Source organism: Cnephaeus nilssonii (assembly GCF_951640355.1).
Source record: "Cnephaeus nilssonii genome assembly, chromosome: 10".
Classification (NCBI taxonomy): domain Eukaryota; kingdom Metazoa; phylum Chordata; class Mammalia; order Chiroptera; family Vespertilionidae; genus Cnephaeus; species Cnephaeus nilssonii.
This window is the reverse complement of record NC_137081.1, coordinates 50,276,654-50,288,705: the sequence shown is the minus strand read 5'-3', so window position 1 is coordinate 50,288,705 and position 12,052 is coordinate 50,276,654. Positions and strand designations below refer to the sequence as shown.

The 12,052-nt window shown below is 43.9% G+C and overlaps 1 protein-coding gene across 1 annotated transcript in view; it reads right to left on the bottom strand.

Moving 5' to 3' along the window:
- Positions 1-9,990, bottom strand: part of GALNT3 (polypeptide N-acetylgalactosaminyltransferase 3) — a 54,846-nt gene extending 44,856 nt beyond the window's left edge. Inside the window, exon 1 of the mRNA XM_079782444.1 lies at positions 9,781-9,990. The gene's annotated coding sequence lies outside the window, so the exon portion shown is untranslated. The remainder of the gene's footprint in view (positions 1-9,780) is intronic.
- Positions 9,991-12,052: the final 2,062 nt, after the last annotated feature.

Sequence of the window (12,052 nt, the reverse complement as noted above, 5' to 3'; positions counted from 1 at the left end):
GTTAAGAATGGGTTTTTGACTTGTCGAAAAGACCAGATAATGGAATGCTCTCTGTTCTGGATTATTTGCAGAGGAAGACCCAGAGGTAAAATGATGGACAGGAGGCCATGAACAGTAAAGAAGGTGATGATAGAGGGCAAAGACTATAAGAAGGAAACTGAAGTTAACAATAGAAACAAGCGTTATCCAGTTCAAAAAGATGAGCCATATCTGAAAAAACAAAGGTCATGGCCAAAAAGCTCAATGAAAACAATTTGCATTAGAAACCCTCTCTGCGCTATTACTTGTCCTCCAGAAGGGCCCACTGCGCCATCAGGTATTGACTATTGGGTGTGTGTTTTTTATTCTTTTACCCTTATCCCATTTGACTAGAAATCATCAATTTGAAAGGTCTCAATTCCCCATCAATGTATCAGGTGTGAGAATAACTTCTAGAGATTTACCCCACCAATATGCTTGTACACAAGTGAAATGACGACCTGTAAACTTACACATTAAAACATTGTTTTAATAACAAAAGGTTGAAACAACCTACCACTCTAACAATATGGAACTTAATAAATAAGTTATGATATGGTGGAATATTATCCTATATAATAGCATAGGTGGTGTCACGCCCCCACACAACATCATAAGATGGCCATCACAAGATGGCTGCCCTCACGTAGTCACAAAATGGCCACCACAAGATGGCTGGCATGGGAGGGCAGTTAGGGGTGACCAGGCCGGCAGGGGAGGGAGGTTGGGTGCAACCAGGCCAGCAGGGGAGGGCAGTTGGGGGCAACCAGGCCTATAGGGGAGGCCAGCTGGAACGACCTGGCCTACAGGAGAGGGCAGTTAGGGGCGACCAGGCCAGCAGGGGAGGGCAGTTGGGAGTGACCAGGCTGGCAGGGGAGGGCAGTTGGGGGCAATTGGGCTGTCAGGGGAGCAGTTAGGCGTCAATCAGGCAGGCAGGGTAGAAGTTAGGAGCCAGCAGTCCTGGATTATGAGAGGGATGTCCCAAGGGGTCCCAGATTGGAGAGGGTGCAGGCCAGGCTGATGGACATCCCCCCCTCCCATGCATGAATTTCATGCACTGGGCCTCTTGTGCTAAGATAAAAACCAAGAAGCTATTTTTATATGCTGATAAGTTATCTCCAAAATAAGTTAAATTAGGAAAAAAGCAAAATTTATTTGCTTTTTAAAAAGAGAGAAAATATATGCATATTGTTTTTATATTTTAAAAGATAGCATTGGTTGCCTCCAGAGAGAGAATGGGTATACGAGGGCAGTTGGAAAGAAATATACCCTTCCTTACTTTTTAAAAAAACTTTGAATCAGGTGACCAGAGTAACTACTTTAAAAAATAGTAATAAATTAATCAATCAGAAAAGAAAATGTAAAGGTAACATGAAGATTTTTTGACAGGCACTATCTCAAATTTATTAATTCCATTCAGCATTTCTCAGAAAGCTACTGGGGAATATGTTCCATCCAAACGAGGGAGTAAATAAACAACAAAAGCCATAGTATCTAAGAAACAGAGACTCCAAAGGAAGTGTCAGCAAAGAGAAATCCCAAACGACAGCTATAGAATAAGCCTAGGAAGCAACAGTACAATCGGAACAAGAGGACAGACGGCTCCAGCAAGAGACCAACATACCTGATAGATTCAACTTTGTGGAAAAATCATACTGAGATGTTGGAGTATAGAAATAAAAATTGACATATGGAAAACCAAAGCATTCATTTTTCTTAAATTAGCTAATTATTAATTCCAGGATAAAAATAATATCTACAAGAAAGGAACCATACTCCTAATACACCTGCATAGCTCAGCAGTGAACAATATTTATACCATAATAAATATAAAATGCATACTAAAAGAAAGAATGTGAGAATCATATTGGCAGGGGGTATGTGTGTGAAAGAGCTAAATATTTATCTACAAAAATGACGTTATCTACTATAATGTCAAATATTGATAAGTTAAGAAATAGTAGTATGAGCATATTATTTCAAAAGGTAAATACTGTAAGAAACCCATCTCAAAGTGTCAAAGTGGTTGCCTTTAGTCAGCAAGACTAGGGAAGATGAGCATTGACGGGATTTTTGTTGCTGTGGGTATTATAAGCCTTTTAATAATCCTATTTAATTTTATTTACATATCAGTAGGATACAAGTACAGAATCAGATTGCTTAGATTTTAATATTGGCTCTGACATTTGACCAACTTTGTAATAGAAGCAAATTATTTCATTTCTCTATTTTCCTCTCTCTAAAATAGGGAAATAGTATGTGCCTTATAGGGTTGCTCTGAAGACTAAGTGATTAATTCATGTAAGTTGCTTAAAATATACCTGGCATATAAGTGCTCAACAGTAAATAAGGACTGTTACTTACTGTGACAATAAATATTAGTGTTAATTGATAAAAATATAAAGATATTAGTAACTAAATCTAATTTTTAAAATATGAGCCACATATTAAAGTCTGCTTCCTTTGTGAAGAGATTTTAATTTTTTTTTAGACTTAATACTCCCAGTTACTAAGTAGGACTTTATTTCTTTAGGGTATAGTCTTCATTCTAACCCAGTGATTTTCCACCTTTTTCATCTCATGGCACAAATAAACTAATCACTAAAATTCTGCAGCACAGCACAAAATATATTTTTTGCTAATCTGACAAAAAAAAAAGTACAATTTTTATTCATTCACACCAGTCACCTATTGTTGTGTTGGCTGTTGTCATTTTTTCATTTGACAATCAGGGAAAATAGTCAGATACTGCATACTTTAAAAAAAATCCTTGCAGCTGAAAATCACTATTCTAACCCATAGTTGGGGTGGGGGGCGCGCTAGTGAAAAACTGCAGTTACAGTTAGTGCTGAAAGATGGGTTTTAGCTATAGGGCAAAAGAGGAGGGAAGAGAATTCAAGGCAGGGGGGATGGCACTTGCAAAGACCTAGAGGCAAGAGGACCATGGGAATAAAAAAAAGGTTAGCAGAGCCTGAGCAAAGAACTATCATGAGAGAAGTGTGTGGTGGGCAGGAGCTATTTCATGTCAGGCCCTTAGGCCATGCTATTGCATTCTCCTAAGACCTAAGGCAATGAAGGGCTTTTTGGCAGAGACCAAATGTTCTGAAAAGATCACGATGGGTGCAGTGTGGGACCCAACCAGAAAACATCCAGACAGTCTAGTAGGAAGGCCATTGCAAACCTTCAGGCAAGAGATGATAGTAGTGATAGGAATGGAGGAAAGTAGATGAATTTGAGAAATACTTATTCAATAGATAAAACTGACAGAATTTGGAGACGGAAGACTCCTAGGAATCTTATGCCTTTCTTGTTTTATTCTAGTCTAATTACATTATATTCCTTAAGTAAAAGCGGCCCACCCCCCCACAAACTCGTCACAATTAGTAATGTACTCAGTTGTAGAATATTGATAAACAAAAGCTGCAAGACAGTTCGATCACAAAGTTAATTTTTCATTTCTAAATGGTAAAACCCAGATCTTGGAACAGAACCAAAAGGCACAAAAATAACATGGAATTCAAATAAATGAGATGGAAATAACAGCAACCCAAATTAAATAGTCTAATTAAGTATGGTGCAACAAGTTCCCTACTCCCCAGTTCCTGTGGTCTCTGCCATATAAAGAGCAATATCCTGCCTCCTTGGGCTACTTTTACTCCAACGTTTTACTCCACAGCAGGATTAGAGGAAAGAAAGATTTTAAATGCTTTTTAAATAAACCAAAAGGGGGTTTGGGTAGGTGGTGGGTGGGTGTGTAAACACAGACAGGTGCAAAAGCAGACTATATGATATCACATATGTAAAGCACATTTTATGGTAGTATCCATAGGACATATCACCTGGCTCAGATGTGTATGGAGGTATGGGTGGGTGCAGTTTCCTAAATAAGGCAAGACCTCAGTTGAGCCTTAAGAACCAGTAAGTTATAGAGGTAGGTCATATGGAAGACATTCTCAGCAGTGGGGAGTAACAAACAAAAGCACAAATGTGAAATCTGTTGGTGGAATGCAAAAGTTGGTTTGCAGAGTAAACAATGGTCAGATCCTGGGTGGGACCATTTTAGGGGCTGCAGGTTCTATCCTGGAAGCTACAGAAAGTGTTCCAGTTTCCATCTTTCAAGAGATCATCATCTTAGGGGTTCTGCTGAGGATGGATTTGAACATCCTTTGTGATATCAGGTAGCTCTGAGATATCAGGTGGTTTTGGTACTTCAGTCAAGCGTTAGTGAGACCCTCAACTAGGGCAGTAGAAGTGGAAGAGGATTCTAAGGGGCAGGGGGGAGCGGGGAGCACGGAGCCAAATGTGTTTTAAAATTGAGAATATTTTGGGTGTTAGAAGGATGATATGGTTCACATACCCAATATAACAGTGTATCCCCAGCAGGGCCTGGGACAGTACCATGTAATCAAAATTCAGTACTATTTCAGCAGCGAGACACTTCCCGCCAAGCAGGAGGGACCATAAATAGCTTCCTAACAGTTCACTTAGGTTTTACAGCAAATGAGTTCAGGTTCTGCTGACAAACAGTTACCAAAAAAATATCTGGGTTTCAGAGACATGTTGGTTTTAGAATTGCAGAGAAATGGTAAATGTACTAATACTTATAAATAGAATACATGAAGTGAAACAGGTTGTCGTTGTGTGGTTTTTAAAATGTGTTTGTTTTGTTATATGGGATGAAGGTTCTGATTTTCACATGTGTAATCTCAGGTCATTATGAAATATTAAAGATGTCCAGCAGGCAACGGGATACACGAGCAAACTAGTTCAAACAGTTCGAAACTGAAACAATTATAGGGAAAATGTGTACTTGGGGAAAAACTCTCTGTTTTAGTGCCAAAAATATGAGTCCGACTCAGAGAATGACTCAAAGACAATCTAATTGTCAATAGTCACCAATGACCTAGAATTCAGAGTCCTACTTGTCTTTGCTTTGACATAAGTTAATGCTCTTTGGCCTCTTGCCATGGCTGGCACTGATTTGGATTCAATGTTGCTATTGGCAGTACATTAACTGTGTTAAAATTATATAAAACTAATTATTCTTATATGAAATAGATGCATAATTAGATAAGAAACTGAAAATATTTCCTTCTCAATCACATTTTATACCCATACAAGATCTGTCACACCAAATTCATTTTTACACTATGGACCAGAGAACTGAATGTGTCTGGAGATGATTTGGGCACTGATCATTTCCAAAATATTAAATACACTAATAATTTCTTTAGAGGAACTATTCCTTCTATCCGGAATGTGAAGGCAGGTTAAAATTAAAAGCTTCTATCTGAACTTCCAAGCCTGTATCCTTACAGGTCATTAAGGGATCTAATCTAATCTCTCACTCTCTCATCTTTTTTAGAAGAAAGGATTATAGACCCTACAAATTGTCTCATAACTGTTTTATAGTACAAGAAAAATATTAAAAGATTAGCTGTCCTATGTTTACTCTAATAATTTTTTTCAGACTCCACCCAGAACTATAACTTGGCCATAAAATTTAGAATGGAACTGGACACAATTATTTGTATCTCTCAATTTTTCAGTTGATAACTATTACCATCAAAGTCCCACTAGGGTGGCTCTGGACAGGTAGCTCAACTGGTTAGAGCATTATCCTGATATGCCAAAGTTGCAGGTTTGATCCCTGGTCAGGTCACATATAAGAATCACCTAATGAATACATAATTAAGTGGAGCCATAAGTCTCTCTATCCCTTCCTCTCTCTCAAAACAATAAATAATTTTTTAAATCCTATCAAAGTAATCCATTTAAAATACAATAATGTACAATGAGGTTTTATGCAGTTCTCAATGTTTGATTTAGTCTAGCTCCAGGTTTTAGAATCTCAAACCTTTCAATGAATATTTAATAAAGATTACATTATAATTTTCTATATTAAAAAGAACAGTTTGAGCCCAGCCAGTGTGGCTCATGGTTCAGGAGGTCATGGTTCAATTCCTAGACAGGGCACATACCTGGGTTACAGGCTCTATCCCCAGTAGGGTGCATGCAGGAGGCTGATGAATGATTCTCTCTCATCATTGATGTTTCTATCTCCCTCTCTGAAATATACATATATATACACATATACATATATATATATATATATATATATATATATATATATATATATATCTCCTACCTAATAATAGAGTAACATGTAAATTACCATCACTCCACTACACCCACGATTGGGCGGTGGGAGGCTGGGGGGTGGGACTCAGGGTGGCCTATCCGGCCATTGAGAGGCACGGATCAGCTGCCACTGAGGGGGGCTACCCTGCTGTTGAGAGGCGCAGGGGGCGGGACTCCCGCCCCCTGCGCCTCTCAACAGCCAGATCCGCGGCCGCTGAGGGGGCCTGCCGCGGACACCCAGTTGCGCCTCTCAACGGCAGGGTAGCCAGGTGTCCGCGGCAGCCCCCCTCAGCGGCCGTTGAGAGGCGTAGGGGGCGGGAGTCTCAACAGCAGGGTAGCCCCCCTCAGCGGCCGCGAACCATCAAAAGTGGGGGAACTGGATGCCTGTCTGCTCTGGCACCAGCGGACAGGCACCCAGCTCCACCGCGAAAAGCAAAAGCGTGTAGGGGACCCTACATGTGCATGATTCAATCATGCACTGGGCCTCTAGTATATATATATAGTACAGTTTGATTTTTTTTTCTTGCAAGTATGTAGGGGAGAGGGAGAGAAATAAGGAGGGAGGGGGAGACAGAGATAGAGACAGAGTCAGTAAGCTGGTAGAAAAATCAGCCTTAAAAAATTTAAATTCAATATGGGATACCATCATTTTCATTATTGGTTCCAGCCATTTGTGGTCATAAAATCAATCCAGTGTGTTGAGACCAACATCTTAAAAATAAAATAAGAGAACATCCATGTTGTAAGGTTAAGTATTGTTTTGAGAATCTTGTTTCATTTACAGTATATACACACACACAATCAAGTGTAGTGCATTGAGGCACAGAATGTGACTCTTACTGAGGATCACAGTCCAAAAAACGTTTAAAAAATATTGGTGTTGAGGAAGTAGACTCGCCAACCAAAAATCTTGAGTGTTGCAAGTAGAGGAAAGACCCTGGGTAGCTGCCTCAAAAAATATATCCTAAGCCAATACAATAAAAGATCAGAGGACTGAAGTTTGTTGTCCATGTTGACTCAAAAAATTAACTGTGGCTCTGAAAAACCAAGAAAGGGTTTAAAATCTCAATCCACATGGCATCTTTGATACACATGTGATTCACAGTAAGAGGGAAAGAATGATGGCCTCAGTCTCCCTGCAGTCAAATGTCACCTGGACAAGTAGAAATTTGGGTAAACCAGAGCTGGACATAGAGCAATGGACTACTCTGTCAGTTACAAAGACCTTACAAACCATCTGAGAGACAAAAGGACAAACATCTAATGATAAGTGAGAGCCTGGGCCCTTTCCAGCTCAGGACTGTCTGGGGTCCGACTGAGAAAGCTGCCTGGCCAAGTCATGCCCTTCTGAATCCCGGGCTTGGCCACCTCAGGAGTGTGTGTGCGGGCAGAGACTGGCAACCTGTTAGCCCGAGTGGAAACTCAGCCTCCTCGCACCCGGCCCAGCCCCTTCGTAAAAAGCGAAGATAACGTGAGCTTTGAGTCAAGCCACTGGAATAACAACACCATGCCTACCACTAACTTGCGGGTAGAACGGAAATTAAACTACCGCTCTAGGCTTCAGTTTTCCATAAACTGGATGGATTGACTGGATCTCCAAATGAGAAAGAGATCCTGAGAATGTTAAGACTAGAGGATATTCCTGATTTGTTTTATGGCTTCATTATCTCAATCTAAGGAAGCATTATTTTTCCAATTTTACAAATAGTTGAACTGAGGCACACTGTTACCATAGCTAATGCAAACATGTTGCATTTCTCCCTGGAGTTAAAAGTAAAGATTCTCTAATAGCATCTGGCCCAATAATCAATGAGGATTAAATTAATGCTCTACTAGTAAATTCAGGGAGCAACATCTACCTCTAATTTTTAAACAGTATTTAGCACATTTATTTCTCTGTATGAAGACAAGATTAAGCGGGCAGGCAAGGCTCTTTTGAGAAAAGCAAAAAGTAATGGTTGAAAAATATCCAGTTATGTCCTTTCATGCTGTGTTGTTTTAGCTTTTAATTGCACTGCTTTTTTTTTTTTTAACACTATGTGTTGCCTAGGGGAGTTTATGTTAAATGTGCAATTTAAATATATATATATATATGTATATTTAATTAGCAAAGATAGAACTAAAACAAACATAGGTAGTGGAATTGCCATTTATTATTAGAAATTTCTATGTAAAAATGCTGTTTAAAGCAATATAAAAAGAAAGATGCTTGCTACTCAACTGTACAGAAAGTTTAATACATATGTACACTAAACTTCAAATATTAAAAGTTAAATTTAAAGAAATCTAATTGTAGGTTATGACTTAAACCTCATGCATTTCAGCCACAAACTCGAAGAAAAATTTGTACAGTAAAAGCAGTAACAGATTTCCCCCAAACCAGAAATTCTCAAATTAAAGTACAGCACCTTCTGATTTTTTTTACAATAGGATTTGACTTTAATATTCCCATTATGTAGTATAACTTCTCTCTCAACTTATGCTAGCTTCACATTGTCTAGAAATCAGAAAAACTGGTAACTCAATAGGGTTCCTAAAAACAGAAATAGTTATTTGATGAGTTTGAAGTGAAGTGTTTCTGGTGAGTTTTAAGAGAAGGAAGTGCTTTGATGAGTCTGAGGGAGAAGGAAATAAAAGTCTAATGTGAGCACCAGTTTCACCCTCAATTCTTAGGCTTCAGAAAAGCCTAATTAACCCAGGAAAGGAATTTGGGCCTGGCACACCCAGGTTCAGACGTGGCAGGATCCTGAAACAAAGTTTTTTTTTTGAACCTTTGAGTCATATGCCACAGGCAAACCATAGCTGCGATAGACAGGTCGTTAAGTCAACAGGTCCTTTAACGAGAGGGTGTGCGGTTGGTGACTGGCAGCTGGGTTTCCTCCTGCCACGAAGGAAATAACTCTTTTTTGATCAAACCGGAAAGTGGGCGCAGCTCTGGCTTAGGGAGCGCACCCGGAAAAGTGTAGAGACGAAACAGAGAGAGAGAGAAAGAGAGAGAGTGAGAGAGAGAGAGGAGGAGGGGGGGCGGGGGGATGTCCGCGTCCCGACCACAGCGCGCTTTCCAAACCACTCGGAAACCATTTCAATGGCTCGGGCGGCCGCGGTTTGCAGCCCCGGACTGTCTGGGGTCCGGCGGGGAAGGCTGCCTGGCCAAGTCATGCCCTTCCGCGTCCCGGGCTTGGCCACCTCGGGCCCGGGGGCGGGCGGAGGCTGGCAACCTGTTAGCCCGAGTGGAAACTCGGCCTCGGCGCGCCCGGCCCGGCCCCTCCGGCTCCCCACTCGGCGACCCTCCCAGGCACCGGCGCGGGCCACCAGGACTTCAGCCCGGGTCCGGCTCTCCTGGAGCCTCCCCACCGGAGACTGACAGGGGCCAGCGCGGGTGACAGGGCCACCCCGGGGCGCCACCTACCCCCGGCCTCGGGCGCCCCTTCCGGCCTCTTCCAAGGGGGCAACTGAAAGCTGCCCTCGAGACCATCTCCAACCGGCCACGGGGACCGGACCCCTGTCCCCATCCCTGACCCCCCGCAGCCGTCCACCACCCCATTCTCCGGCTCTGCCTAGGAGCCCCGACCCCCCCCCCCCCCGCGACCCCCCGGGCCGGGCGCCGGCTCCCCGGCTTACCTGCAGGGTGGGCAGGACCGGGCGGCGGGAAGCGGCGGCCGGCGGGCGCTGGACGTGGGCCGGGCGCCAGGTGCAGGTGGCGGCGGCGGCGGCTCCGGTGGCTGTCGCTACAGTTGCCTCTCAGCCCGGCTCCTCCTCCGCCACCGCCTCCTGCCTTCCCGCTGGGCCTCCAGCGTTGCCAGGAGAGGCCGAACCGCGGCTCCGCTCCCTTCGGAGTCTCCCAGGTGAGCTCCAGCCGGCGACGTCGGCAGGGGCGAGGCCCCCGCCCCGCGCCTGCGCGCCGGCCTCCCGCCCCGCCCCGGCCCTACCTGGGCGCCAGGTGAGGACCCGAGCGCGCGCGGGGCGGGGGCGAGGCCCCGGCGGAGCGGCCGCCGGACGGTCCCGGCCCCGCGGCGGGCGAGGCTGGGTCTCCGCGAGAGGCGTGCTCGGCCCGTCTGTGTTGGAGGAGCCCCGCACTGACCTGGGGGCAGTGGGCACCTCGGAACCGGCACCGCGCCGTCTGGGTCCTCGGGGAAACAGCGGGTCTAGATCTCTCCTCCGCGCTTCGCTCCTTCCTCTTCGGTTCGCCAAAACGAAGGGGTTCGCTGCCCAGCGGCTGGGGGGGCCAGGGCCTCGGGGGGCCACCTCATGACTGGGCAGCCACTGCGGGCCGGGCCGGTGCCCTCGAGCAGGGTTCGGCAGCTCTGTCACCAGGGAGGCCGGCGAGCTGTGGGCGCTTCCTCCCCAAGTGGTCCTGATTTCATCACTGGACTCACTTCAGCGCAGCTAGTGGTTTCCGCTTCTGCAAGAGCGCGCTCTGGCAGGGGCGCCTCACGTCCAAAGGAGGAGCCTTCCCCTGCCCGGGAAGAGCCTCTGGTAGGTGGCGGGGCCTCGCTAATTGGGGACGCACCACCCTGCCCCGGATTGCTACCCAAACACACACCAGTTCCCAGAGGCGAGGGAAAGCGGCGACCCAGAGAGGGAAGCACGCCTTCCTGGTTGGGAAGGAGACTGTGGTTTCCTGGAGAGGGCTGGCTTCTGCTGCAGGTTTGCTTAAAAGCTCCACATCTATTGGGAAGGTGAGAGCGCAGGCTCTGGGTTTTGCTGTTGTTTTGAAGCAAAAAAATAATTGTCAACGGTATTTTTTTTTTCTTGTATGGTTTTTACAACTTTCTGTTTCAGCCTCCCTGATGCTGTTATGACAAACATTGACATGCCCGAAACCGGGACTTAACATGACCTTTACACCATCCTATGAGCTCATCATTTATTTGACTGTATCTTCAATACATATAGGAATAGAAATAGAAAAAAATAGCGGTAAATGTTTTAGTGACATGCTTAGATATAAGGTGACAAGTTTTTCTATAAAGTTTAGCTGTGGCCTTCCCCCTGGTATTTTGACACATACTTTTATGGTTCTTATTTATTGGTATATTAGTGTTATGCATGACCTAAGAATAAGGTTTTGAAATACCAGTTAGTACAGTATCAACAGGTATAGCTTTATTTTATTTTATTTAAATATATTTTATTGATTTTTTACAGAGAGGAAGAGAGAGGGATAGAGAGTTAGAAACATCGATGAGAGAGAAACATCGATCAGCTGCCTCTTGCACACCCCCTACTGGGGATGTGCCCGCAACCAAGGTACATGCCCTTGACCAGAATCGAACCTGGGACCCTTGAGTCCGCAGACCGACGCTCTAGCCACTGAGCCAAACCAGTTTCGGCAACAGGTATAGCTTTAGAACTTGCCTAATCTGACATTGATTTTTGCATCCATGGTGCTATGTTATACCACACCTATGAATTAGATTTAAAACTTTAGTTGTTTGTTTTGTATATTATGGTTACTTTGTAACCATCAAGGAAACTTTGTGTTGTGACCTTTTAATAGCAGTACCTACAAGCAATTTTTAAGCTCTCTCTCTCTTCCCCCCAAAAAAGTTCAGTTCAGGAACTACTTATGTATATATGGTCATACTAACTTGATAATATTTGTCTTTAGGTCCACAGCTAGTCACACTGACTACCCAAGTCCCTCCCTCCCCTCCCCACCTCCCACACACGCATGCATCATTTTTTTTTTTTTAGGTTCTGAATCTTGATTTGCTCTTTGCCTCAAAATGGAGTTGAGAGTGTTAGTCTTTGGGAAATTTGAGAAAAATCCTAAATGTATATCCAAAAATTGTGTATCTCTTATCTTGGACCACCCATCCCTGAATGAGGCAGGAACCAAAGATGATCAGAGTGGTGATGTCCCACCAGGCAAAGATAAACAATTTTTACA